The sequence below is a fragment of the Pezoporus flaviventris genome, unplaced genomic scaffold (assembly GCF_033815535.1).
Source record: "Pezoporus flaviventris isolate CSIRO_AGI_PZ_B2104156 unplaced genomic scaffold, CSIRO_AGI_Pfla_v1 ptg000006l, whole genome shotgun sequence".
Classification (NCBI taxonomy): domain Eukaryota; kingdom Metazoa; phylum Chordata; class Aves; order Psittaciformes; family Psittacidae; genus Pezoporus; species Pezoporus flaviventris.
This window is the reverse complement of record NW_026892554.1, coordinates 20,890,752-20,916,098: the sequence shown is the minus strand read 5'-3', so window position 1 is coordinate 20,916,098 and position 25,347 is coordinate 20,890,752. Positions and strand designations below refer to the sequence as shown.

General features: G+C 51.5%; 1 long non-coding RNA gene across 1 annotated transcript in view; it reads left to right on the top strand.

Annotated features, from left to right (window-relative positions):
* Nucleotides 1-25,177, top strand: part of LOC133266190 (uncharacterized) — a 45,922-nt gene extending 20,745 nt beyond the window's left edge. The window contains exons 3-6 of the long non-coding RNA XR_009742281.1: nt 7,142-7,416; nt 21,217-21,473; nt 22,303-22,470; nt 24,951-25,177. This is a non-coding gene — a long non-coding RNA (uncharacterized LOC133266190). The remainder of the gene's footprint in view (nt 1-7,141; nt 7,417-21,216; nt 21,474-22,302; nt 22,471-24,950) is intronic.
* The last annotated feature ends 170 nt before the right edge of the window (nt 25,178-25,347 follow it).

Genomic DNA, 25,347 nt, shown 5'->3' with positions numbered 1-25,347 from the left:
GAGTGCCCAATGCTGCAAAACGCCCTCTGCATCCCTTTGGAGACTCCATGAGTCCCTTCCTGACACAGAGGCCATTGCCAGTGCCAAGTTAAGCTGGACTTCTCTGAGTGCTGCCTTCTGCTTTCCAGCAGCACCCACAGATAAAGGGGTGATCTCAAAAGGCAGCTGCCTGGGTAATCCAGGGTCAGTTGTGACTTTCAGGACCCCACTGCTGCTGCCCCTGAACATAACAGAGGGAGCTCTGCCTCTTCCAGTGCCTGGGTGGCAGTGGTTACATTGGGTATGCTCCATTTCCTGACATAAGTCCCTGCCAGCATCAGCTGTGGGGTTGGTTTTTCCAATCTAAGGCTACCAACAAGGTGCTTTACCCTCTTTTGGGTTTGTGGTGAGCTTGTAGCTGTCTCTGGAGGGGGGTGCTTCACTGCCCCTTCTTAAAATAGAGCTGCCAAAAGCTCAAGTGCATTACAGCCACCAACCACTGGAAGGCTTCTCTTCTTCTCTACCCTCCAGATGAAGTTTCTGCAGCTGCAGGAGCCAGGTGGCTCGAGGGAAACTGAGGCAGAAATTCACCTTTGGAGAACCGGGACCCAGCAGCTTCCCAAGCTCTTTCCAGGTTTCTTATCAGTAACTGGTATGACACACTTGCCCCCAAGGGAGGGATGTTTCTTCCCCTCTGCTCACAGAATGGGACAGGGTTGACGTAATCTAAGGCTGTGCCTGTCCTGCTTGACAGTCCTCAAGTAGTGCCTGCTCACTACTTCACCTGCTCCATCCCTTGCCTCCTCTTTGCCTTCTCTGCACTCCCTGTCTGGGTGACCTGATTTACCAATGTTGCATCTATAATCCCCTCCCGCTGCCTCACAGCAATCGCTTTCCTCCTGGCCTGTCCTGCACTGTCCAGATTAATTTGCAGTCTGTCTTTCTGACAGCACTTCATGGACACCCACCTCCTGGCTTCAGCTCAACACAGTCAAAGTGGAACGTTAAATCTTCTTGTGCTTGCTCTTCCCTGCTTCCTTTTTTGATGTCTCTTTCTTACCATCTGCTCAACCCCTTGGTCCTCTGTAACTTGACCTCTCTCTTAATACCTATATCTGGGCCCTGCTGAAAACTAGCCAGTTCTTCCCACAGGATATCTCTAAGATCCACCTCCTCCTCCCTGTCTACCCAGCTGAAATCCCTTTGAGGTGCCCAGATTTCCCAGGACAATCAGATTTCCACCACACTTATCAGTTCTGAGCAGAGTTCCACACGTCCTTATCACAAGGATTTTCACTGGGAAGCTCTGACGGTGCAGTGCTGGAGTCCTGCAGAGTGTGTCTCAGCGATCCTGTAATCCTTCCTCTCATGTGAGCTGCACAGTGTGTGTACACTTCTTCTGCAGACGGCCTGTTCTTCCACCCTGCTCCATCTAGCTCTGAAAGTTTTTCTGCTACAGAGATGCTAAGTCATGCCTGTGTGCCAGCCATGCCAGTTCCTGCCTGTTTCTCCCAGGTTACTCCTCCCTCTGCAGCAGAGAAGCAACCTGCAAACACCAACAAAGCATCTTCTCCTTCATCCAGACCCCCTCTAAAAACTACTGTGTTACACAGCCTATGGCAGCAACTGCTCCCCACCGTCTGCCCTCATGCCCGTTAGTGCTTCTCCACCTGCCTGCGGTGTCTTTGTGGCCTCTAAGCATGTCCTTGGGATGTACATTCACTTCTGAGCGTGGGACTGTCCCTCTGCAGCATTCCTGCAGCGTGCTCAGCAAGATGAGACCATTACCCAGCCCATAATGAGGGAGGAGAGTGTAACCGTTTGGAAGCCTCAATTATGAAGTCTGATCATTTTGGTTTCTGGGAGCAATGAACACAAGATTGGATTGTAGGGCTTGCAAATCTTCTGTGTAAGCTTCTGTTTCCCAGGCACATCACTGTTGTGTTGCCTCTGTCAAATGTAGCAGCTTTGGCTCTCCTCCCACAGATTATCCAGGCATGTAAATGACCTAAGACAGATACACTGTCATTTTCTCATGCTGTGATTTTACTTACACCCCCCTGTGGTACATGACAATAAAATTACCCCTCTTGTTCCTTTCCCACAGACAATCTTGCAGGCTTGTCAGTCAGCATCACGTGTGCAGTCCTCCATCAATTGCTTTGGGGACCTGGAGGGTGATTTGGGAAGGATCTGTTGTGCTGTAATTCACCTCTGTTTGCTGTTAGGAGAAGGATTCTGGTTTCCATGCTGTTCCCTTTTGTGCCTGTGTGGCTCTTTGATTTCAATGTGACTCCTCAGGCCTGCAGAATTACAGCTCCCTTGTAAGGTTTGTCCATGGTCCTGGTGACTTCTTATTTCCTGACATGCTCCAGACTTTGCTTGCTCCTGACTCATGATTAGTGGCTATTTCTGATGGGCTCTGTGATCCTGCTGGTGCTGCAGACTGCCTCTTTCTCACCTGGATTTGGGTGCTATTTGGGTCTAAAATACTCCTCACCGTTGCTGTTGCTGCTGTCTGACCTTTCACATTTTCACTTTAAGGAAGATTTAAGTACTAAACCCACTTCTCTCTTTCTTGTTTTTGTCCCTTCTGACCCTTTTGCACAACATACAACCAGACCTGCACCAGTAACTCGGGTGGAGAGCCTGCTGCACTCACCAGCACTTGTTACCAAGGTTCCTGTCTTGAAAACACGAGCAGCAGAGCTCTGACATGCCGGTATCAAATATAAACCCCTAATGCTTTCTCATCTCCCTCCCCAAAAGACTTTATACATACATTGAAGTGTATACTCTAGGGGCTGAGTTTGAGCGAGGATCAGAATTGCTTCCAGGCAGGAAGCTTTTTAATCAAACATTTCTCCCTGCTTTTTATGCAGTGTGTGCTTCTGATACCAGGGGACAGGGAGCAGGGTATCACAAGCCAATGGCCATGTTGTTCTTTCCAGGGCAGACCCTAATGGTGAGAAACCCCCTGCTCTTGAACAGCGCCAGTGGTGTGTGGAGCTGCTCTGGGAATCCTCATCCACGTGTTGTGCAAGTGATGGGGTGAGCGAGTGGCTGTGGACAGCACTTGCTGAGTGTTTCAGCATGGTTTGTAGATATCTCAGTTCAGCCTCGAGGAGCAGTTTTCAAAACAGATGAGCAAGGAGGAAGGCAGTGCCAGGGCAGTGATTCCCAGCCCTTGGGCAGTGGATGACTCCTGTAGAGACAGACGCTTTTCAGTGCATTCACACCCGCTGTGCAGAGGCCAAGTCTACAGCAGGGAATTTTTTTAGAGGCCTGAAAGTTCTGAGCATCCAAGTCACCCTCTGGAGGGAGGGAGGGAGGGGAGAGCAGCAGAGGAAAGCTGAGGAAGACAGATCGCCTTGTTCACAGAAGTTCAGTGTACCCAGACCCACAGAGGTTGGTGAGTTTTGAAGCTTTCTCTCAGAACATACAAGTTTTGCTTTACAGGTACCATGGGACCACCACATTCCTTACCAAGTTCCGAGCAGGCAGAACCACCGTGAGGGCTGGGGAATTGGGTCTAACAGAAGTAATGGCTTGTAGGTTAAAATGAGAAGATGATGCTCTTCTCACGAGTGGAGGGCTTAGAGGAGAAGGTGTCTGGCTGTGCAAGGAGCTTCGTGAGCACAGGACGCAGCTGTGTCCTTGCACTACCTGCCCCAGAGAAGTGATGTTCAGGTTTATTTTCCCACCTGGGTGTCCAGAGCCAGTGTGAATGCTGGAGCTGAGCTCGGTGTTCTGCTTCTCTCCTCCACCTCCTGCTGTCTGGCAGAGAGGGGGGAGTACACCAAGCTTTCCCTAAGAGCTGTTGCTAAATCACATTGCTGTTAGCAGCTCTTGGACTGAGAGCCCCAGCCATTTGTGTTCATGTGTAAGAGGAGCAATTATCTGTGCTTCGACCTTGGAAACAGAGCATCCAGCTGAGGTCTTTGTTCAGAGCAAACTCATAGACCTTTGCAGGGAGCTGCTGAACTCTGCATCCATCCCATGTCTGGCAGATGGATCAAAGCCTGCTCTGACAGCAGATGCTCTGGGGGCTGGAGCAGCTCTGCTCTGGAGCCAGGCTGAGAGAGCTGGGCTGGGTCAGCCTGGACAAGAGAAGGCTCCTGAAGGGGAGACCTGAGAGCAGCTCCAGTGCCTAAAGGGGCTTCAGGAAACCTGGAGAGGGGCTTTGGACAAGGGCCTGTAGGGACAGGCCAAGGGGAATGGCTTGAACCTGCCAGAGGGGAGACTGAGATGAGCTCTTAGGCAGAAGCTCTTCCCTGTGAGGGTGCTGAGGCGCTGGCACAGGGTGCCCAGAGAAGCTGTGGCTGCCCCATCCCTGGCAGTGCTCAAGGCCAGGTTGGACACAGGGGCTTGAAGCAAGCTGTTCTAGTGGAAGGGGTCCCTGCCCATGGCAGGGGTTGGAAGGTCCCTTCCACCCAAACCCATCTGTGGTTCTGATCTCCCCTGCATGTTGAAGAAGTGAAACACAAGTTCATGTTGCTTTTCTCTTGGGTGTTCTGTCCTCATGTTCATAAAGGAAATAACTTCCGTTTTCTGTAATATTTTTCATATTTCCTAGGATCAGTAGTGACCTCCTGCCTTGGGAAATGTAGTGACCAGCTGTGAGGAGGGACCTTGGCTTCACCTTCTGCCTTCCAGGCTCGCATTACTGATACATGCAGCAGTGCTACCTGGGGGTTACTAAGGGAAAGTTTTCCTACGTGCTTCTAGTCCTGCCTGAATTGTGGGCAAACAGGATTCACAAATCCCTATTTGCTCAATCAGGAAATGTCATTGGTCTGTTCAGTTCTAATCCCAAACTTAAAAATTAATTGAGGCAGATATTAAATGAAGCAGGTTTTCTTTGAGTAAATATTGCCTGGTTTGGAGCCTAATCTATTCACCTCATAATCTGCAGCAATTTTGGTATTTTTTTTTTATTGTTTGGGGAAAAAGAAAAAAAGAATTCTGTTCCATTAGGAGCTGTCAGTGGCTTAAGAGGATTTTACTCCCATTTTATGGTTTGGTTGAAAGAGAATTTATTCTTGCAATAGGTTTAATGATTCCCAGCTAACAGGGACTTCCCAGCTGCACTTGGAGTGTAATAAAACCCCTTTGGCTTCTGTTAGACTTGCACAATCTCGCTGCCAATAATGATTAATCTTTCCCCCTAAGATCCCCTTATTACTTGGGCTTTACTTGGGAGCTGCTGTTCCCTCTGGAGCTTGGTGAGGGTTTTGTCCCAGAGCAGCTCTGGTGCAGCACAGGTCACCTGCCATGCCTCCCTTTGTCGTCTGGTTTTGGCCCTTAATCACTGCTCTGTGGTGCTGTGCTTCCCAAGCTCCTCTGCACAGGAATGCTGTTTGGGGATGACAAGGAAGGAATTGCAAGAGGAATTCCTGAACATGGCCATGCGTGTAAGGGAGGATTGTCTGCACAGACTACTTGGTGAGGAGGTGCCGGGGTGAGGGCAGGCCCCCGCTCCTCTCTGACCATAGGCAAGCCAGGGAGGGCACTATAGAAGGACAAATAGAGGCAGTGATCAATGCCACTGCCACCTCAGCAGCTCTTGGCAGGACAGGCCATATCCCAGCCATCCCAATACAGAATCTCCTGTTTGTCTTGACAGGGCATTTTTGGGTCAGTCTCCTCTTGATCAACAGGGAGGGATGGGGATGCCCCTCAGAGGTGCAGGAGGAGGCTGCAGGTACAGGCCTGGTCTGTGTGGATGTCTGTAAAAGCGATCCAGGGGATGGTTTTGGTGTATCGCCAAACATATGGGAGTGGAGCTTCATGCTGAGAAAATGTGTGGTTTAATTCATGGCCATCTTGGCAGTGTTTTAATGGTTCATAGTAATAAAACCCCTGAGAACAGGAAGGGAATTGATGCTTAACAGACCTGAGAGACCTTTGGCATTAACAGCACACACGTGCTTTCTGATCAGCTTGTCGCATCAGACATAAGAGTTGTGATAGATGAATTTGCTGTGCTGTCTCTCCACCTCTGCCTGTGGGATCCTTTGGGCAAGCTGATCCCGCCAGAGGTGCTTCATATGCCTGTGCTCTGGGAGGCAGCTGATTCTAGGTCTGATTCTAGAGAAGTGATCCACAGTACCAACAATTACAATTGAAGTGGAAAATGCATGAGACTTTTGGGCTAGCAACTGGAGTTCTTGTCCAAAGCCTTTGCAAACGAATGTGAGTGGTCAGGGCTGTTGTTTCACATCCATCAGAGCATCCTGAAGAAAAGACTCCTTTTGGACAGTGGTCATCAAGCAGTAAGAGCTGCAGAACTGGTGCTAACAGAGCCTCACCCTGAGCGTGGACAAAGGCAAGCCATGTTCAGCACTCTTTCAGAAATCAAGGTTGTGTTGGGCTGCTCCAAGCAGGTTTTATAATCAGCCTTAACATAACAAGCCCATGTGGGTGCAAGGGGGGAGTGTGAATGCTTTTTGGAAAGTAGAACTGCTTCACTTTGCAATTTTTAAAGGCTTATCATAGAATCAGAGCCTCAGCACTCACAAGCAGAAGCTCCAGTGGCTTTGCTGCCCACCTCGCAGTGAAATGATGGGTGTGGAGGTGAGGTGGCCCTGCTGGGAGAGGCACCCTGTCACTCACAGCTGCCCACTGCGGCACCAGAAGGAAGCTGAAGGATGTTGGCACCTATTTCAAGCTGTGCCTAACCACCTGCACAGGGGGATTCTGTAGGTTTTGGGATCACTGGGGTGTCCCTATGGCTCTGAAAGGACTTGAATCAGAAGATGCTTTGTCACTGTTACTGAGCTGTGTGGGGTCAAGCAAACGTATTTACAAACTTCTGGTCACATTGAGCAAGTTGTCTCAGGCAGGGCAGACCACCCAGAACTCGTGTGGGATCACAGCTTCAGTCGTTTCTGACTGCTTTAAATCCAACATTGCTCAAGTTTTCATTTGGAAGAGTCATTTCATTCAGAAGTTCAGCTGGATGACTGCTTTGAACTGCACAAAAGCTGCTGAATCCAAACCCAAGCACATTTGCTTTGCTTTTGGGCGCGTGGTTGGCTCTGAAAAACATCATTGGTTTGGGTTTTTTTTTGCCTGAGCAAGGAACCTGACAACCCAGTGTTAGCTGGGAATGGTTGGTTGGTTGGTTGGTTGGTTTATTCCCCCCATTTTTATCTTTCAGTCCATTCTGTGAGAGGTCCTGCAGATGCCTCTGACATTCCTGCTGGCTGAGATGGGCAGCTCTGCTTGGAGACCCCTCCCTCCTATTCCTGGTCAGGAAGGGGACACAACTGGGGGCCCTGGAAGACCGACTGAGTGGAGAGCAAAGGCAGGGCTGGCTCTGAGAGGACTTCTGGTGATGCAGTCGAGAGTGAATGTGGATGAACATCACTTACCCCTTGCAGATGGAGCAATGTGGTCTCCTTGCCTTTCTGCCTGCCCTTCAACACCAAATGGGTGAGTTTGCCCACTTGCTTTTTTATGTTTTTGCCATTGTACCTGTGTTCCTTTCTAACTACCGGGTCAGCATTGCTGCCTCATGTGTAGAGAGCCTGTTTTCACTGTCCCTGCTGCTCCAGCTGGCTGCCCATCCCCAGTGCCCCTCTGCCACTGTTTCTGGGCTCAGAGCACTTATCACCTTCCTTGAGTGAAGGCCGCATTTTCTCACCTCCTGCTCAGCCATTCAAGTAACATAAGGAACCCTTTCAACTGTGAGCAGGGCTGAGGGAGGCTGATAAAGGCTCTGCTTTCCTTTTAACCCTTCTATTTCTCCCACCAAAGCCTTTCAGGCCCTGCATTCAGCCCCCAGCCTGGCTCACTGCATCAGCACCCCAGGGCTGTCCTGGAGCCAGGGGAGGTTCAGCTGAGCTCAGTGGGCTGCACTGACACACTGGGTATGCACAGGCACTTCAAAGAGGCTCCCATGGACAGGAAGCAGGGCAGATTAGAGGTACACTGAGGCTTTTATTTTGTGCCAGGACTTCAAAATGTTCTTGCTGGTATTTCTGGGGCCCCATTTTTAACCACTCTTAAATACATGTCTATAATATGGCAGGAGGCTGGCCTCTGTGAGCCACACAGCACTTCTTCATGGGCTGAGAGTCACAAGACACTTCACATGCGTCGCAGAGCCCATGGGAGATTCAGAGCTGGCTCCTTCAGGTCTGCTTCCTTGGGCAGCAGGAGCCAGCTCACCCAGCAGCATCACCACCCTTCTGGAGCCTGAGGTTGGCCTCCCTGTGCAGCTGACCTGGCTACACTGCTTTGCCCCCCAGGGACATGCCACCTCCCTCGGGCTGTGCTCAGGGAGGCAGTGTGAGGTGGCCAAAGGTCCTGGCAGGCTGCAGCAGCCGCTGGTGCTGGGGTTTTGCTGCCTCCTCTTTTCTCTCCTGTGTGTGCACCCTTTGCAGACACGCATCAGCTCCACTCCCACAGGAGCACTGAGAGGGACATGCCCCAGCTGCTCTTCCTCCATGGTTTCTCCCTAGCAATGTAAACTGTTTACAGGGACTTTGTAAACAGCAGATTTGTTTAGGACATTGTCTGCATTCCCACCCCGGCCTTCCCTTATCCAGCAGCACAGGGGGAACACTGGCCTGCCAGCTGTGGGTCTGTGGCTGCATTGTCAGAGCGGGAGATGGTGACAACTGGGGGGATTGAGCTGTGCACACTCATTCCTGCATTCCCTGTGAGCATGGGGGTTTAGGGGATCACACCAAGGGCACACATGCACTGTGGCTGCGTGGCAATGCTGTTGTATCCAGCAGCAAGGAGAGGTATGGGATGGAGCTGCAGGATGTGCGTGCGAGCAGGAAGCTTGCTGAGCCAGTGCCCAGGGCACTGGGAGGTACATGAGAAGCCTTCAAAGACAGGAGCTTCATGTCAGAGAGTGCTGCCTAGTTGAAAGGTCTCTGAGCATGGTCACTGGCTCCCTGGGGAAGCTAAATCTCCAGGCAGGGGAAGGAGGCTGTTAAATCAACTTGGCCTCATCCCATGGGAGTAACATCTGTAGATGTCTGCTCTGCCTTCAGAGCTGGCACGCAGGGGTTCAGCCTGTTCATCAGGAGGAGCTTGGCTTCCCTCCAGCACCCTTTGGCCTTTGCAAAGGGAGAGGGCGATTTCTACCTGAGCTTCTGCATCTGCCACAGCAGCTTTGTCCAACTTGAGCTGGACTTAACTCCCAGATAACCATTAAACCACAGAGGCACACTCTGAAGCCATGGGCAGTCGCAGGTATGGATGAGGAGAGCTTGAAACAGAGGTTGATGTGCCAAAAAGAGGGCCTGGGGTGGGGAGAGCAGCAACAGGAACATTTAGAAGCAGTGAGGAGCTGCTGGGTGAGGGAGGGATGTTCCCCAGGCCCCCAGGAGGGGTAACTGTTGCCTGCTGCCCTGTGCTGGGCTGTCAGGGACTCACAGCAGATCATTTGGCTGTTTGTTTGCCCCGTTCCCTGCCAACCACAAGTTTGAGTCTTGAATTCAAACATCCTGACTGGAAAGGACGAGACCTCTCACTGACACCTCGGGTTGTTGCCAGGCAGGACTTGCTTCCAGGAGACACAAACAGCTCAAAGACAAAGCCAAACATGGGGAGAAGCAATCTGACCCCATTTTCCATAGCGTTGGCTTCCCAAGTATGTGGCTGCTGGTTGCTGTTCAGAGATGGTCTCCTCCTCCTCTGTTGGTGTGGCTGGGTGAGGGGCTGGTTGCCCACTCTGGCTATGTCCACATGGTCACCGTTATTAGAAGGGAAAAGCCATTAAGTTCCTCCTGCTTCCCTCAGAGCCATGGATGTACAGCACAGACCCAGCCTGGAGGCTGGCTTTTGGATGTCTCTGTATGTTTTAAATACCACATAACCCCGCTGTTTTCCTCTGGGGGATGTGAATAGCTGAGGGTTGTCCAGCAGAATCCTGTTGATTTTCTGGTGAGCTTTAACTGTAAATGTTTGAACAAAAACCTCTCTGGTGTTAACCTGAGCAGCATCTGATCTCTCTGTACACAGTGAAATCTGGCTCAAGTCACAAGTGAGAACAAGGGTGGTAGTTTCAGGTGATTCCCCAGCAGAGGTGATCCACATCAGCACAGAAACCAGCGTGTTGCCCATCATGGATGGCAGCTCATCCATCAGGAAGGGCTGAAGGGGCAGCTGGAATTCTGGGCAGGATGGAGGTGCCTTGGCTGAGCTTAATGTGGCCCTGAACAGGAAAGCAGGAGAGCTTTAGGTTGTGGTGGACGACTGAGATGGAAGGTAGAGGGCACAAGGCTGTCAGAAGAGTTGCTAATTCTTTTCTGGGTCTGGAGTTTGCCTGTAGCCTGGGACCAGGTTTGCTATAAACCCTAAAGTTCAAGGAGGTTTTCAGCTCTGCCTTAGGTAAAACCCCCTGTGCTCAGCTCGCTGACCTGCATTGCTCCCTCTTGGGATGTCAGTAGATGTTATAGAAAAGGCTCAGTTCACTCCTTTCTTCCTTTGGACTCTCACCTTTGTCATGGTGGAAAGGAGGCAGGAAGCTCTCTGGGAAACTGCCTTCCCTTCATCTGCTCGCTGCCTGGTTCATCCCTGGAACAATGCTGTGGCCTGGCATAGGGATGCCAAACTCCAGGGAGTAGAGCCATGTCCAAGGGAATGAGGAAGAGTACGAATTCCTGAGGAGAGGCTGAGCAGATGCATGGATGGATGGAGACAGCACCAATACCACAGCACAAGTGGGAAAAACAGTGTGGCCATGGGGACCATGAGACAGATGGGAATGAGAAGAGTGCTCACACAGACCCACAGGACCACACAGGACCAGCCTGGACTCTGGGATTCAGATACCCCCAAGCAGACCCAAACGTGATCCTTATAAAATATCTTCGTTATGGGAGCAGTCTGGGGTTCCTCAGAGCTGGCAGTGTCAGTGGGGCAGAACCAGGCACTGCCACAGAGACTCTGTGGTTCTGCTCACAAAAGCTATTTTGAGCACTGATGTTTCCAAATGAGGAGCTGAGAGCTGCCCCTGCAGCCCTCGAGTGCCTTGAAATCCCACCTTCCTTTAGGATAAACCTGTGCTTTGCTCAGTGAGGTCCCTGGAGTGCAAACATCTGGAAGGTCCCAGCCTTCACCCCAGATTCACCCTGCTCAAGACACCCAAGCAGGCAGGGCTGTTCTTTTGGACCCATCTTGCTTCCAAAGGGAGTGAGCACAGGTCTTTTGGCCTCCCTTTTGGAAGGGAGGGCAGCTGAGGTGGCCGTGGCCAGCTGGTTGCTCTGTACTGCTGCCTGAGCTGGCTGTATCCCAAACCCACTCAATTGCTCTTTGTGCTGTGGGAGTGGGAGAGGCCACGCCATAACATCCTGCACACACTGGCATGAAGGGGAAGGATGCACAGCCACACTGCTGGTGCTCATTATCCTTCTTTTCCACCTGGATATAGGGAGGAGGCAGGAGAAGGAGGGTGGCAAAGCCTCTGGAGCTCCAAGCACCTTCCACCAGAAGGCAGGGCTGTGAGTGCAGCGTGTGTCCAGAGCAGCTCCTGTGCACTGAGCCCTGGGGGTTCCACCTCCAGGCCCGGTGTGATGAGAGATTCCAAAGGCAGAATTGGAAGCAGGCTGGCAAGCACTGCCTAACGAACAGGGAGGTTGACTGTTAACCACCTGGGGAGGGTGGCCCCTTGGGGGTGGGAAGGGCTGATGATGTGGAGCCACTCAGAGCCCTGTGAGTACCTGTGGGAGCTCAGTGTGTGTGTATGTGTGCAGGCTGGAACAAGTCCCATTTAGGTTTGACCTTTTGCTGGATATTAAAGCCTTGCTGTGGCTCAGTGAGATGAACGCTGCGGCAAACACAATTTCTCAAGATGAAATATCTCTCCAGTGGGTAATTCCAGCCTCATTTGAGGGTGGGTATATTTTTTTTTCCCTTTCCCACTGAATCATTTATTCCTGGTGTCAGGAATGACTTTCCCCACTGGCTTTCAGAGCTCCATTGATTCTTCAACTCCCACTCCTGCAAATCTGCTGGAGCAGCAGCCCTTTGCCTCTCCAGTTTTCCCAGGAGGGGCATGGGGAAGGGGAGGGTCTGAGGCCTGGGGGAGCTCTCCAGTGACCCCAGCCACAGCCTGGGGGAGATGCTGTCATGGTTTAAGCACCGTAGTCCAGAGGCAGTGTCTTAATTTGTAAGTTTTTTGCCTTAAAAGCCTTCTCAGCCCTCAGCTGTGTGGGGAAAGGGCACATGGAAACTGTGGTGAAAGCAAGGTCTGTGCTGAAGGATGGGGAGTGGGCACGAGCCTGAGTCTTGGGCCACCCTGAACACCACTGAGACATGGACACAGGTCAGCAAAAGCATGGCGGGTCCCTGCCTGGCTGAGCAGCCTCCAGAAAGCAAAGTGTGGTGCTGAGGGGGGCAAATGGGTGTAAAATGCAGAGCAGTGCTTGACCACTCAGCCTTTCAGCAGGGCTGAATGGACACCGTGTGTCCAGCAAAGCTGGTCACCAGGCGCTTGCTATTGAGCTCCATAGCTTTGATGTAAGGAGATTGAAGCAGTCTGACCATGCCCATTAATGCTTACACCATTCCATTGCCAAGTAGTTGTAAATGTTTCAGTTCCCAGCTTCTCCTGTTTGTTATCCTAAATGCACACAGGACATGGCTCTGCTCCCCCCCTCCAGCACTCACTCCAATTCCATTTAATTTCCACTTCTCCCTAGGAACCGCTGTAACCATTCAAAGGACAGAAGAATGAAGGGAGGTGGATGTTCACAGGGATGGTGTGCTTTCTGTGTGATCAGGCCTTGTGCTATGGCATCAGTGTTGGATGGGCTCAGGCAGACGTAAGGGCAAATGCACAGGGGTGCTGCTGGGTGGCTGCTGGGGGCTGGAAAGTGCTGGAGGATGCTCAGCGCTGGCTGATCTTTAAGTCCCTCTTTATTGCAGTGCTGCAGAGGAACAAGATCAATATTTATTAGTCACAGAAAGCATAATTTTGCATGAAAAGCATCGATCAGAGTGTCAGCTGAGACAGGGTTATTACATCTGCTTTAAGATTTGGTCAGCGTCCCTCTATGAGTAAGGACATTGTTCCCCATGGTAAATAGAGCCAGGGCATGAAGGAAGAGCTCAGATTAAAGGGGAGCAAACCAGGGGCTGCAGTAGTGTGCAGTGTCACAGGATGGGAATAAGCAGTTTGGCTGTTGTTCTCCACCTCATCATTCTGTGTGGTGAGTTTGTCACTGAGGTCTTAGGTCCACTAAGTACCACCAAAGGACTTTAATGGTTTCAGAGTCAGGTTCTGGTGGTTTAGTCTTTTTTTCCTAGTGAAATAAGCTGTTTGCCACCTGAATCAGGGTGAAAGCTCCCCCAGGAGGTGGTCCTGTGCAGTTATTCACTTTATGGGGTGCTTGTACCATCCTTTAAGGCAACTCAGCATATGTGGTGAGCATGTCTGTCAGTCCCAGCTCTCCCCCAGTCATTCTCGTGCACTTTGACTGACTCCAGCTCAATCTGACCACTGGGTAGAGGTGTCAGAACACAGGCCTGAGGACCACATCCAGCCAGTCTGTGTGCCCAGGTGTGGGGAGCCTGGCACTCACCCAGCCAGCCAGTGGGACTGGGTGGGCAGGGGATGCGGGAAAGCGCTGTGAACATTGCCGAGCAGAGAGTGGGAGGCAGCTGGGAATGGCAATGGCATGGAGGAGGCAGAGCAACTCTGTGGCAGCCTTTGGTGGGATGGAGAGGCAGTTGAGAGGACGTGGTGAAAGGAGGAAGATGAGGAAGCTGGAAGTTGTTGCAGTTTTACAGCTGGACACAAATACCACGGGAAGAGGGTTCTGGAGCTCCACTGCCTGGAGACAGCTGCTGCTAAAACCAGTCCTTGCTACAGGTGCTGAGGAGGGGTTATAGCCCTCAGCACATGGCCGCACTGATTCCCTTATGCCTCTGCAAAAGCAGTTCACATCCTGCCATCTCCAGCACTGGGCTGCCAACAGCAGACACAGGAGTACAGAGATGGGCATGGAAACAGAAGACTCTGGGTCAGGCTTCCCAGCAGTGCCAGTGACTCCCTTAGGCCAAGCCATGGGTCAGCTGCACACACTGCAACTGCAGAGCTCACTTTTCACTTAGACACCAAACTGCTCAGCTCAACAAAACCCCTCGCTCCAGTCACTGAGGGCACGGTGTCCTTTCAGAGGAGTCCTGCTGTGAAAGTCATGGTCAGAGCAAGCACTTCTCCCATCTCCAGCCCTGTGCTGGGTGTAAGCCAGGACAGCGTGCCCTTGGCTTGGTAAAAAGGTCCTGACCAGTTCACAGGCTGGTCGTGAGCCTCAATCTAAGTGTTGGTAGATTAAAGGGGTCCTCAAGTGAAGATGAGTGGCTCTGTCTGAGGTGTTGTTCCATGCAAGCAAGAAGGACTGCAGTGTGGATCCTGAAACAGAGTTTTTAAGACAGCTGTTTCTGCCTCCACAGCCCTCCTGTCAGCAAGAGAGGCTGCTGAAGGGGACGCAGGTACCTGCAGCCCATCTGCATTACAGCTGCTGCTGGAGAGATTTGTGGCTCTGGTATCCCCAGCGTAGGAGGATGAGGCATCTCCTGAGGCACAGGAGCTCAGGGGTGCAGCATCAGTGTGCTGATCCTCAGGGAGCATGGGGTGCCTGTATTTGGGGACACAGCCTGGGTAGGGTGTGAGGGTTGTGTTGATCCAGGAGTGTTGCTGTGCTGGTTGCAGCACACGGAGCAGACAGCTTTGCTGCATGGAGCTCACTGAGGCTACCATTAATTTTGTATTAGGACATAAAACCTGCTTGAGCTGAACAGACCAATAGTGCTTCCAGCCCAGCCTCCAGTCTCCACCAGAAGCCAAGACCAGATGCCTTAAAGGGAGGCATAAAAATCCCATAATGCCTACCATTGTGCAGTAAAACCCTATGGGGGGAGCTTCCCCTGACCCCAGCCAGCAGCTCATCCCCTGGAGCAGGATGATCAGAGCTGTTGTGCTGATTTTCATTTGAGCCTCTGTCACTGTGGGTGCTCTTCTTACCCACATGAACATCTGATCCTGGTGTGAAACTCCCTCATGCTCTTTGTTACATGGCTCTTTTGATGTCCTGGAAAGGAGCTGATGTTCTTGGATACCGTGGTCAGGATAGGTCCTGGATGACCTTTCACAGGCTGCACTTAGGAGAGCTGAAGGGGAGTATAGCCCCTTCCCCACCACCCCAGCTGGTCCCTGCCCCTTCCTGGGCTCTTCAGGTAGAAGTGGAAGCACTTTCTTGTCTGGCAGTGCCCTGTCAATCTCCTTTTCCTTGGACCTCCCAGCCAAGCTTCTTGCTGTTGAGTGAAGCCTGGGGAGCTGAGCAGGAAGCGTGTGACAGAGGCTGGAGCAGTTGGATGCCAGGACAGTGGCCCACTGCGATGTTTGGGAGAGCTTGACACAACATCACCTCTAATGAGGACTTTTGATGGGACTTTCACTAAGTGAAAACTTAGAAGACCCACTCCCAAGGAGGCATCTTTAGGGTGAGATTCCCAGACCACGGACTGCGTTTTCCACTGCCTGTATCCCCCAGTCCCCGCCAGCCTAAGCATGGAAGAAGCTGAAAAGAAGACTACCCATGAAGGAACAGCAAAGGTGTGTTTACCTGCTAGCAAAACAGGAGAGGGAATGAAGGCAGGGGAGCAGGTCTCAGCATGCAGAAGGGGGAGGAGGTGACACAGCCGTGATAATTTGGCTATTAAATCCAGCAAAGGCATTGGCACTGCACAGTGTGGCTCAGGGAAACGGGCGTTCTGTAGGAGCAATAACTCTCTGGTAGCAAGCACTAATGAGGATCTGCAGTCATTTTTCTGCTGATCCAGTGCTTAATCCTGTTGTTCAGACTCCAGGTCAAACTGTCCTCAGAGCACAGTGCAGGGGCCGCAGAGCTTTACAGAGCTGCAGGTGTGCCTGAAAGGAAATTCTGGCTCGGAAATCCATTTAGAAATGCCTATCAAATGTCCATTACTTCAAATGTCCAAACTTTAGTATCCTGTGCTGCCTCTCTGCCAGCCCTTCCACCTCCAGAGACCTCTGCACCAGAGGGAGCCATCCAGTCCTTGTGGTCAATCCAGTTAAGTCCAGGCTCTGTCCAGGCCTGGAGCTTGAGGCAGGTTTAACCTGGGGCTGAAAGCAAAGACAAAGAGAATTTTACCTCTCTACTGTCTTGGGGTTTTCAGCTCTTTTTCAGCTGGGTAGAGGACATGAAAGGGCAGAAAACCTCTTTTTCCATCTCATGTCTGGCCAGGCAGGAGATTGCATTATCATAGAATCACCGATCGGTTGGGGTTGGAAGGGACCTTAAGGATCATCTGCTTCTTCCAGGGATGGGGCAGCCACAGCTTCTCTGGGCACCCTGTGCCAGCGCCTCAGCACCCTCCCAGGGAAGAGCTTCTGCCTAAGAGCTCATCTCAGTCTCCCCTCTGGCAGGTTAAAGCCATTCCCCTTGGCCTGTCCCTACAGGCCCTTGTCCCAATCCCCTCTCCAGGTTTCCTGCAGCCCCTTCAGGCACTGGAGCTGCTCTCAGGTCTCCCCTTCAGGAGCCTTCTCTTGTCCAGGCTGACCCAGCCCAGCTCTCTCAGCCTGGCTCCAGAGCAGAGCTGCTCCAGCCCTCGCAGCATCTCCATGGCCTCCTCTGGCCTCTCTCCAACAGCTCCACGTCCCTCTTGTGCTGCTGCCCCAGAGCTGGATCAGGGCTTCAGGGGGGGTCTCCCCAGAGCACAGCCGAGGGGCAGGATCCCCTCCCTGAGCTGCTGCTCACGCTCTGGGGGTGCAGCCCAGCACATGGCAGGGGTCAGAGCTCAAGCGCTCACTGAAGCCGGGTCATGGGGAGCTGCTCCTCACCCAACACTCCCAAGTCCTCTCCTCAGGGCTGCTCCATCTGGTCTGGGTTTGTAATGCTGCAGATGTTCCAGCTGTGCTGCTCAGGTGCAGATGGCTTTGCAGGGTGTTGCTTCTGTCTTGGTTTACTCTGGGTTTTGGGCTACCAGGCTGTGAGGAAGAAAGGGCTGACAGGTGTTTTGTGTTGACCCTTATTTCCTTGGCCTGAAAGCTGCGCAGTCCCCAGGACTGACCAGAGCCTGTCAGAGGTGTGCCTTTTCCTGAGTGCAGACACATTCTAGAGCTACTGATTCAGCATTCACATGATGCTTCTCCCCAGAAGCATCCTTCCTGCATAGCTCAGCATTCCTGAATTGGAGTGAATGATGCTAATGTGTGAGAACACCTACTGTATTTTTACTGTCACTTGCCTGATGGGATGTGCCTCCTTTCCTCCGTAGGAGGAAAGTAGTAATCCAAGCTCACTGTTCCTATATTGCTTCTGAATCGACTTCACTGCTTTGCTTGCACAATCACATAGGTCCTGATAGCAGGGCAGGAGTGCGACCCTCCACTGGGCAGGAAGGGGTTGTGCTGGGACAGAAAGAGATGCCAGGCTGTGTGACACAGGTGTTGTGAGATGCTGAGCATGATGTGTTCCTCAACACAGGGCTGGAGCCTTCTTGATGCAGGATGACCTGATCATAAAAGGTTTGGGTCTCCCTGGAACTCATTCCCTCCCTGGGGCTGTCTGAACTGGTCTGTAACTTTCCGGAGGAGTCTGGCAAAGGGAAATGCCTGGGATATATTTGTTTTCCTCTCTTTCCCTTTGATGCCTCTTCCCTAATTGTGGGAGGCTTGTGCAGCTTGGCATTGACCTTCTCTGCTTGGACTGGACCAGTGCTCCCTTGGTGAGTAGGCCTTAATAGGAGGGGAGGGCAGGACCTGTGATAACTCAGTCTGGCAGCCCCAGTCCCGTCAGCACTGATGTGATGGAATGGTCTTTGGAGACCCAAAGAGCTTCAGTCAGCTTTTCTTTGTGAAAGGGGTCGTTGTAAAAGGAGTAAAGTAACAACACGGAGGCCTGAAACTCTGGAGGAGGGGACAGAAGCTGAGACAGAAGATGCTAAGGCAGGTTAAGGAAAAGGTTAACATGGTGCCATCCCTGTAATCCGGGCCGATGTTTGTGAATCTGGATCTGATCCTCCTCTTCCTGCCAATGGAACTCCTGCTGGTGCCCAAGTAGTGCCTTGGTGAAATGCGTGTGCTGTGAGCAGGGAGGCCCCAGGTACCCCTGGCCCTGCTGAGGAGCCCCTTAGGAGGAGAGGGACGTCTGTGCAAGGTTGTTTGGGCTCACTTCAGAGCCGGTCCCTGCAGCTGCTGGGGACCACTGATCCCAGGGATCGTGGTTGTTCCTTTGGGAGGTGTGACTTGGGCAGGGGCCTGCTGGGAGCAGCATGGCTTCACTGGGACAAAGGAATTAAAGAAGGGAAATGGATTTTCCTTCTGCCAAAGATCATACACGTCTGTCTCACCCCGACATCCCACCATGTCCCTGAGCCCCAGGCAGACATCTGAGAGCTGGTTCTGCCTCATTTCCTGCAGCTTGAGACACTGCCCCATGGCATTCAGTTGGGCTTTGGGTTCCCTGAGTTCAGACCTTGGACTGTGGCCAAAGCACAGCATGGAGCATGTTCTGTGGTGGCACAGGCTGAATGCAGAAACCTCCTGCTTTGTTCTCTTAGTGATGGTGGTGGTGATGTCAAGGTGCCATCCTGCTCCCTGCATAAGGTTTTCATCACCCTCGTATTAAGCTAAACCAGCTTCTTAACACAGAGCACATCCCAGGCCCCAGATCTGTCAAACAGATCAGCTGTTCTTGCTGCAACATGTGGTCGATTAACAAGATGATGAAATGTTGCAAAGTGATCATTCCCTCATGTCACATCAGCCTGAAATGACACCAGGGTAGGAAGCACCTATAGTTTGTGAGGGGGGTCCCAAGTCTGTGAGAGGGTTACCTCTCTTTCTGTTATTTCTATATCCCCTACAGTGATGAGACAACTTGGTGTCTGACCATGCAGCTCTGTGTTAGGACACCTTGTCACCATCATGCATCCGGAGGTCAGTGATCTGCCACTGCTTGGCACACATCCACACCAGGTGTGTTAGAGGGATCTCTGTTACCCATGTGTTTCCACAGGCTGGAACAGCTCTGGTGTGGGGCTGGCAGAGTGGGAGCCAGGGCTGCAGCTGCCTGGGCAAGGGAACAGCTTCACTCATCGCACCGGAGCTGTCCCCAGTCAAGTGTCTTTTACACCGATTCTTCCCAGTCTTGTGGCATCCCCAAATGAGGCACAGGGGATTACAAAGCAGTCAGCTTTCATTTAAAGCCTGACCTTGGCATCAGGCTGTTAGCATGGCAAGGAAGAGAGATGAGTTAGCTGGCAGCCTGCCTGCATGTAGCAAGGGCTCTTTAAATCCTCAAAGGATGCATTAGCTTGATGTCAGAGGCTTTGTTTGTGGCATTCCCCGGAAGAACCATCCTCCCTCTGCCTGTGTGTGTGCATGTATCTCTTCCCTGCCTGCATCTCTGATGCTCCCATATCCCGTGTCCGAAGAGCCCAGCTTGACAGCATGGCTAACTCCAGTGAGACAGATGGAGATGGATCCAGGCCTCTGTGGGGACAGCTGCATCCCTGACAGTCCCCTCTGGTCCTGCACCTGTTAGGAACTATACTTAGCATGGGAAAAGTTTCCAGAAAAGGGGAAAAGTGGGAGGCAGAAAGGTTGGGAATTTGGCCTCATTCTCCCCAAGCAGGTCCTGAAGCTCCAGAAATGCCTCTCAGTAACAGCATCCAGAAATGACAATCAGGTGAAAAGCTGGCACGGTTCGGAGACAGCCTGAGCAAGTGACAGCTTCATAACTGCTGGGTGGAATGCCAGGAAGCCTGGTGTGTTTGTCCTGACAGGCCCCAGTGGTCCAGATCACTCTGCAGCTGCCACATGGGAGCTCTGGTAGACACTGAGCGAGGCACGTGCTGGGGGGTCACAGGTTGGGCCTTCGCTGTTGTGCGATGTGAGGCAGTGCAGACTCCGGTGTCCATCACCTATCACCCAGGGCTGTGGCACTACCCCTGGTGCTCCGTGATTCAAACCTACAGCCCTCAGCAGGCTGCCTGCCCGTGCTCCAACCTGTCTGCCACGCTTACAGCCCTCCATCCGCCTGTCCATCATCCCTGTGTGTAACCACCTACCCGCAGAGCTCATGGGGAGGAAATCCTGCTCTCTTTGGTGCTATGCAGGGTTCTCTGCGAGGAGACAAGGCTTTTCAGCTCTTCTTTTTATGAAAGAAGCAGCTGAAGTGAGGTGCCGTGGTCTGATGGTGAGGAAATGTGCCTTGCCCCTCGCTAAGCCCTTCTTGCAGCCAGGGCTCCCTGGGAGCCTTGCAGAGAGGCCGGCTGTGCTGTGGTGTCTCTCCTGAGCACAGCAGCAGATCCAGGTGGGTTTAGGTTTCCTTTTTCCTTTGGTGAGGGACGAGTTGCATTTCCACCACACGATACTCCCGTTGGCACAGGAGGCTCCCGAGGGGGGTACCTGATGGATGCCCCTCTCTGCTCTGTCACTTGCAATGTGCAGCAGCGGCTGCAGCCTCTTGACACCACCCCTCATCTTCCTCCCCGAGGAGGAGCTCCAGCTCCTTCTCCAGAGGGAGTCCCCTGCCCCAAGCTCCAGCTGGTGAGGACTGAAACTCTATCAGTGCTTCGGAAGTGCAGAAGCTTCAGAGGAATGGGAATGCAGCAGCTCCCAGATGCCTCCTGTGCAGGGCCCAGCTCCGAGCACCGCTGTCAGCTGGCATTCCCTCCCTGGAAGGCCACTGCTCCGCTCTCAGCTGCTGTCCCACTGCGCACACCCTCTCTGAAACCTGCCCACTGCTCCTGCAGTGGTTGTGGCTACCTGGGCTGTTGCTTAGTGGGGGGGATTTGCTGGATTTAGATGGAAAATGCAACAGGAACTTTAAAGTGCTTTGGGGCCAAGTTGAGTTCAGTTTTACAGTCCCTGCCCTGCTGCCCTCTTAGAGAGAAGCAGGAAGACTGTTGTGTTGCCCTTCAGAGCCATTGAGCACTGTGGGTTTTACTAAACACCTTCCCTGAATGATGTTGTAGTCAGTGTTTTCCTAGCCTCAGGGGGGAGGTCTGGGTGTGAAATCAAGGATGGAAGAGGAAATACAGTGTATGGTGAGGACATCAGCAGCGTCTCCAGCTGGTAGGATACATCCGTGATAACTGGGTGATCTTTAAGGTCCCTTATAACCCAAAGCATTCTATGATTCTGTGGTTCTTAGCTGCCTAACCTACATTTTTGTGGCACTGAAGCAGTTTGCATTTACTGTGCAGCAGATGTGAATAAGGGCATCTTATCCTTTCCAGGCGCTTGAGCCCTGCTGGTTCCTGTGCCTGCTCTGAGGCCACAAGATTGCTTTCTGTGCCATCAGCAGTGGGAAAATGCTTGTCTCCTTTCAGTGGCCACTTGGCAACTTTTTCCTCTCAAGACTGAGAAAATCCTTCTCACATTTCCCAACTCTCTATGTGGTGCGTAGAGAGAATCCTACCTATTGCTGCTTGTGAGTGGGAGAAACAGGAGCTCGTTCCTAATCTCGGTCATGGAGATTGTTTGAATGAAACTGGTAAGTGTGGGATAACTGGATGACCTGTATGTTACATGCCAGGTCCTTAACTTCTCTTCATGTATGCTATGGAAGCTTTCCTAGAACCAGAGGCACTAGCCAGCAAGAAATTGCTTCTCTCTGTGCTCCTTATTGGACTGCATCAAAGTAGAATTAATAAAGAGTTAAAAACCCCACCAAAACCGGGCTTACTAAGGCAGACCAAGTCGTAAACAGCTTTGAGTGTGCCGAGGTCAGGTTTCAGTTGGCCTTCCTGAAAACAGGGGGGTTCTGGCATTGGCCCGTGATTCATTGTGCTGGAACATTCCAGTACAGGGGTTGTTAATGCAGAGAGGGGCTCCTTGTGTGTCGGGTTCCTGCCTCCACGTTCGCTGCGGCAGATCTGTACTGATAGCATTTCTATCAGCATAAGTTATCTGTTTCCAGTTAACCCAGATGAAAGCCAGAGCGTGGTTATTGCATTCTAAGGTTGCTGGAACTTGTTAATAATTCAGAATAATAAAGTCAGTCAAATGAATTCACTTCTAAAATGGAGCTTATTTGCATTGGCTTGTCTTTTTTGGGAGCAGAGCTCTCTGCGGGCATATGTTTGTGTAAGCTTTTTGTATGTGCTCCTGAGTGTTTGTGTGCATACGTAATTTTCTTCACCGTCTTAAAACCAAAAGAGGCTGAGCTGGATTTAAATGTTGTACAAGAAAATATAGGTTCTCCCTGACTGTGAATATATTCAGTGAAGGTCCACCCCGAAGCGAAGCCGAATAGCTATGGTATAAATCCATGGGGAAAAATGGGGTTTGTAATGGAAATGCTCTCTCATTTTAAATTATAGGCATATGTGAAGTTGAAATTCACGCTGCAGCATCCAGACGGTGCCTCAAGCTGGCTGCACATTCCCAGAAAGGAAGAAACCACACACACCCCCCCAGCCTACCTGCAGAATGACCTTTCTTCTGATGCTGACTTGCAGCTCAGGAGCTTTTGTGCTGTGAGAGGCAGGGTAAGATACATGGGGTGACAGATTGCTGCTGACGGGGAAAGGCTCATTCAGCTGCATTTCTCTGCAGCCCCAGTAATAGATCCAGGGGCTTGTTAGAGGAACAAGAGCAGCAGCCAATAACCAGTTGGTCTAAGCCCTGGAGATAGACCGTATGTCCCACACTCTGTTTCCTAATCTGCGAGCGTGGGGTAAATTCAGCTGCGGTGTCGCCTCTCCCCTGCGTGTTACACAGCAAAGAAAGACACCAGGGTATTTGTCTGTCTGTGGCAATGCCTATGTCTATAGAAACTAACGTTTGTAGCTGTGCACTCGTGTGTGTGCATATTGATGTGGCTGTGTATTTATCGTGGGGGAGGCTGGTTGTCGAGCAGTCCAGAAAACGGGAACCCTGTTGTGCAAATTGTGCTTTCTTGGAGGGAAGTTGAGCCAGGAGAGCAGGGGGATGGATTGGCCCTGCACCACGAGGAATAGCCTTTCTGTTTTTCTAAGTCAGAACAATTTGAGGGAAAGGGTCTCCCAAAAGAAGTCCGGTTTCAGGAGAGGCTCAATTGAATTCCTGGTTCCTGGCTGCCTGCCTGCAGGGCCTCTTGTCACTTCTACTTTCTTCCAACAAGGCAGAAGGCGGAATTGACAGCAGCCTTCCCACCAGGCTGTTAGAGGCACAGGGAAGCCAGATGCTTTGCATCCCTGCTCCCTCCCTCTGCTGCAGCCCAAGAGCCAGAGGGTGAAGTTGCTGAACTCCTCCATCATCGCTTTCCCGTCTTCCTGCTCTGACCCAGTCGGGATCCTGAGGGATGGAATAGTGCCGGGTATCGGCAGCGCCTGTGCGCGCATGGCTGAGGGGTAGGACATCACATACAAGGAACTGTTACCCTTTCATACAGGAAAGTTAAATTCCACTTTTGTACAGATGATGCAGAGGGGCTCGCTGGGGAAGTGGGCTAATAGAGGAGCCTCTTCCTTTGCGCAAAACCAGGGCAAGTAGTTGTATAATGCAACTTCAGAGCTTCCATTCCAAATTCACTCCTAAACTCACTCTGAGCCCATGCTGTTCCTGCAACTGCATGTTGGGTACACGGTAGGTGAGAGCTAAAATACTCTTCTGATTTTTTCTGCAAGGACAGTGTGTTCAGCCCTTCTTTTCTTCTTTGTATCAGTACAAAATGTGAGGTTTCAGTTGCTGAATTAACCTTTCTATATGCATCATTTAACTGGATAATTTGCTGACTCCGAAGTTTTTGTGTGATCAGATTAGTTGGCTGGTTTAAAATTGTTCAGTGGGAGTTACAACCATGTGGAGAATGGACCCCTTTACATTTAGGGCAGTACCAGGTTCTCGAGTATAGTTCTTTGAGACAGGACCTGCTCTGAGTCAGGAGCTGGGCATTTCTCTCACCAGCAACTGCAAATTGGGTGACACATTGGTAGTGGATGGCTACGAAATGAGGGAAGAACTTCTCACAGGGAAAAACTTCTGCCTAAGAGCTCATCTCAGTCTCCCCTCTGACAGGTTAAAGCCATTCCCCCGTCCTATCCCTACAGGCCCTTCTTGTATTGCTTTTTCTATGCTGTCTCCTCCACTGCTTGGCTTTCTAAGTCAACAGCCTGGTATTTATGTGGGTATCTCCCACAAGGCTCTTACGGCAAAGGTTATTCAAAGCTGCTCTCTCCCTTTCCATGGGGAACTCAAAGCCTTTCTAATCCTCCTAGCCCACCACATGCCCTGCTATCCAGCTAGGAATGCGGTGGCTCCATGCCACAGCACAGGTCTGTAGATGTGTCCTCTGGGAGAGAAGAAAGCAATAGGAGGGAGACGAGCAGTGAAATCAAATGGTTTCATTCAAATCCATACAGTCCTCTTCTTCTCCTGGGGGCTTCTTTAGGTCTTCTCTATGCCCAGAAGTTGTATCACTGCCTATCCAGTGTGTGCTTGTTCACTCCTTCCTTCTGCCACTGATCTCTTGGTCCCTCTGCCTCTTCCCCAGGAAGGCAGGATGATGATGGAGCAGGCAAGCATTGCTGCCCATACAACCCAGGCAGGAATGAACACCAGCCCAGGGCAAACCAGGAGCATCTGTAGCCTGCAGGGAGGCAAAAAGTGTTGCCCAGAGCAGCCTGTGGAAACATTTTAATTACCCCTGGTTAACTGGCACTCAGCTAACTCCAGGGAAAGATCACAAGTGGAGACAAGGTAAGGGGAATTTTCTGCTTGGAGTCAAATTTCAGCAACATTTTTGCAGCAGTTCTTGTTGGGAGGGTTGAACAGCCTCCCCCAGACATCCCCAAATCAAGCCAGGTCTGATGTATATGGCAAGCAAATCACAGTCGTGCAGCCCTAACACAGTACTGTGAGGTAGGTGAACATGGGGCTTATAAAAGAATCAGCCTAAGCACCGAGGTCTTTCTGAGCAGCTTTATGGCCAGGAGACTTCTTTAACAGCCTGTGAATGCAGAAATGAGATTCAGTTTTGTTTCTCCAGACTTGCCAGTGAGAGAAGAGCTTGTGTCTGCCTGACTGCCTTCAGAGCAAGTCAGCTTTGCCAGCCAAGGCAGATTCTTCTGGCCTGCTTCCAAGAGGCATGAGCCTAAACAACTGGTCTCAGATGGGGTGTCTCCACAGTCTTAGCCATGAAGAGAGGTGATTATTTCTCCCTGATAATTCCGGTTCTCATAAGGAAATCCTCACACACACAGAGCGTGCACCTTCCCCTGTGCTGTCGACGTGCTCTGCTGGAAAGATTTATTCCAGTAATAAGACCTTTGCAGTGAAACTTAACCAAAATGAGGGGGCACGTTTATTAATTATATATTTTACAGTTAATGAAAGATAATATGTAACAGGAGTAATTGCAGGCGCCTGCCTCCCTGGCACAATTC